The 3,887-nt window shown below is 31.7% G+C and overlaps 1 long non-coding RNA gene across 1 annotated transcript; it reads right to left on the bottom strand.

Moving 5' to 3' along the window:
- Positions 1-494: 494 nt before the first annotated feature.
- Positions 495-2,821, bottom strand: LOC122196290 (uncharacterized). The gene is made up of 3 exons (XR_006187663.2): positions 2,359-2,821; positions 1,875-2,277; positions 495-779 (listed from the first exon to the last, which is right to left on the bottom strand). It is a non-coding gene; the product is annotated as an uncharacterized LOC122196290 (long non-coding RNA).
- Positions 2,822-3,887: the final 1,066 nt, after the last annotated feature.

Genomic DNA, 3,887 nt, shown 5'->3' with positions numbered 1-3,887 from the left:
AACCATTAGTACTAATCTTAATATTAGGAAACCATTAGTACTAATCTTAATATTAGGGGTGTTTGTTTTCTTTTAAAACATCTTTTAGTTTTTAGGAAAACATAAAAAGTTAAAAAAATGTTTGGTAAAAACAACAGATCTTGTAAAAGCTATTTTTGGATATAAGAAAAATGAAATTTTTGAAAAAGTCAAATAAGCCTAACTTTTTGCAACTTTTCCTAAATGGACTTTCACCCTCTCAAAAGCTAAGCCAAACACCCCCTTAATATTAAAGCAGTATTTTTGCATTATGAAGTAGAAGCAACTCTTATAAGCAGTTTAATAACAAAACCGTTAGTTGTTGTATCATTGTAACATATTACCATAATCTCCAGCGTCCGGGACGTCTATACTAGTTTGTTGTTAGGCTGGAGGGAGTGGTGCCATAGAATTGACACATAAGCGCCATATCATTTTTTATCAAAGGAGCATGGTTCTTTGCCACACCCAATGAGTGGTAAAATAGTTTATTTAAAAAAAAATTAATTTAAATAAAAACTTTAATTTTCTCCCCAACCAATCACAAAACGGTCAAATTCTCTCCACCAATAACAAAACGCAACCATCTTTTAGCACACTATGGTCTAAACCGCACCTAGGAGGTGGTGTTCATTACCCGGTGACAGAGGGAGTATCGTGGCTGCCCGGTGCTCAGCCCCCTGTAATCCTCGTCTATTTGTCCACCATAGTTGACTGTTGGCTAAACGCTTTAGTTAGTCCCTTGGGTTTTAATTGTGTATCTAAAAAAATCAAATTTATATAATTAGTCCTTTTACATTGCCTCTATAGTAATAATTTGCCATTTAAACCTTTTATGTTTTCTTGTAACTCGTAAAGCACACAAATTTCCATTACAAGAATGTAAATACTTAATATATATATATATATATATATATATATATATATATATATATATATATATATATATATATACTAGCCGTTTACCCGTGCTAAGCGACGGGTGCGGATAGTTTTTTATAAATTAGTTTCTAAAGACAGATTAGTTTTTTTTTTGTGCAAATAGTTTACTATATCTAAACAACTATCAAACGACATGTGCGAATAATTTTTTCAGAAACTTGTTTCATATGTTGGATCTGTTGTGTCGAAAATACATCATTTCTATTTCATGATAACATATTTGATTCCAAAAAACACAAAATGTATTATAAATATCGAAGTCAAAAATCCTAAAACCAAAGTTTCATTTAGGAAAATTACAAACATATTTATCACTCAAACTTGTCAAGAGGTGGTCACTAAAAATACATTTTATAAAAAAAGAAAATCCTTATGCTTACCGATGCAATTTTCATAGAAAATAATTAAATCTAAAAGTGACAATGTATATTTAGAATCTAAATGAAATTTTACAATGTAGAGGTGCAAGAAACAAATAATGAAAGTATATAGCTATTAAATGTATGTTTATTAAATTTTAGAATGTACAGGTAAAAAAAAATATGTTCCATCAATAACAATCACATAAAACTTTAAATTCAATTCATCATGTTATTCCTTTCTAAAACACGTATGTTACTCAATAATCAACCTGCTTGCATCATATTTTTTTATTAGATCGATGGACTCAAGCCTTAAAATGTATTGATTAATTTATTTTACTAAAATGTATTGATTATTTTATCTTACTTGATTATTTAGACAAAACATCATTGATTATTTTATCTTACTAAAATGTATTGATTATTTTATCTTACTTGATTATTTAGACAAAACATCATTGATTATTTTATCTTACTAAAATGTATTGATTATTTTATCTTACTTGATAAAGAAAAGATTGAGTACAACGATACACTATCCCACCTACATACCTGCTTCTTCTCGGTTCGCCCTAAGTAGCTTCCAAACTGTGTGACAGTTATGCTTTGTTTCACATTAACCCAATTTAAAGGAAGACTTATGAAACTCGACAAGAAATCCCCCATCATACCTGCAACTTCAAATTATTGCTAGCTATGCATTTGCTTTACATTTCAAGATCTGAAATACAAAAATCATAAAGTAAAAGTTCAAGACCCGAAATACAAAATCAAAATCTCGAAGATCACATATCTGCAAATCTGAAATACGAAAAAAAAACAAAATATATCATATTCATATCATAGATCTGAAATAAAAAATTCAAAATCTAATATAAATGCTTTCCAAGATCTTGGGTAATCTGCAGGAGGCCAATGAGCGATGTTCATATTTACCAACATAATAATGTCAGACCTGAGATACAAAAAAAACAAAATTAAAAGATTATACATTTCCACATTCGAAAGGATAAAATAAGATACTACAAGCCCTAACATTTTTAGATCTGGAGTACGAAATCAAAGCATCAACGATCCTACAATCACATATATAAAATATGAAAATCAATAGATAAAAGATCTTTCAAGGGGGTCGAAATAAAGGTAGAGAGAAGGTTTGGTGCGGATGGCAGAGATGATAGCAGTGGTCGGTGAAATATGTAGCGGTGCAAGCATGGTGCTGTGACGATAACAGTAGTATTGTTCACCAGAGTTTAGCTTTTTAGATCCTGAGCTTGAATAGTTGTTAGGGATGCATATGACGGTGATGGTAGTGGAGGAAAATGGCGGTGACGCCGACGGCAAGAATTAGTTCTAGGTTTTTACATTGTGCGAAGGTGAAAATAGAGAGTGCAAGAGATGCTTGAGAGAAAGGAAACATTTTATAGAGAGGAAAGATTTCAAAATTTTAAACAGAGAAAAGAGCGTGAGAGCCAGAAAAAGAAGGGATAAATGATATGATATACAAGGGAAGCGGTAGTATCAGTTAATTTAGATAACCATACATCGGGGTTAAAGGGGGACCGAGTCAAAAACAAATGTTGGTGACCGCATAATATATTTCAGTGCATAAATTTATTGTACAAATTGCATACAAACTTATAACTCTTAAAATTCAGCAAAACATGGTAAATGCTTATTAAGGTACTAGTCGTTTACCCGCGCTAAGCGTCGGACGACAAAAAAGTTTCTTTCGGAAGATAGTTTTAATGTGACGATTAGTTTCCTTTAGACGTGAGCTATTCATTGCGGCCATTTTGTAGACTATTTTGTGTCGAATAGTTCATTTCAACATATAGTTTCTTGCTAGGTGCATAGTCATATATTACGACAAAAGTTGAGTCTACGTCTCAAACAATTCATCTAATAGTTCATACTTGATTTTCCAATATATAAATAACAACAATCTGCAACCATGTAGTTTTGTACATTTATAACATGTCCAATATATAAACTACACCAATCTGCAATCATGTTGCTTCATCTGCTAGCCCTGCATTAAACATCAAATAAGCATATAAGATACATATTTGAAGAAATTGTAAAATAATAAGTTGTTGATTGTACCTTGTTAATCACATAACACTTCTTTGTACATAACGTTTGATGTGTAGATTCCATCATTATCAAACGTTTTTTATGGCTTTACTAATACCTTGGTATTGACACGTGATATTCCTCTGGACAACGCCACATAAAGCTGGCCATTTGAGAATACCGATTCTGGTAGATAAACACCTACATTTGGAATTGGTTATCCTTGAGCTTTATTGATTGTCATAGAGAAACTAAGCTGAATTGAAAACTGCTTTCTCTTAAGTTTGAATAGGAACATCTCATCGTCAGACGGACATAGAGGAATTCTTGGTAAAAACACTATTTTTCCAGCATGTTGGCCAACAACTATCTCTACATCAATGACATTTTGTTGGAAAGCTCGACATATCAATCTGGTGCCATTAGATAACCCATTTGAAGGATCGATATTTCGCAAAAGTATTACAGGGCACCCAGTTTTTAACCGAA

Source organism: Lactuca sativa, chromosome 3 (assembly GCF_002870075.4).
Source record: "Lactuca sativa cultivar Salinas chromosome 3, Lsat_Salinas_v11, whole genome shotgun sequence".
Lineage (NCBI taxonomy): Eukaryota > Viridiplantae > Streptophyta > Magnoliopsida > Asterales > Asteraceae > Lactuca > Lactuca sativa.
The sequence above is the reverse complement of the archived record's forward strand: the minus strand, read 5'-3'. Positions and strand labels throughout refer to the sequence as shown.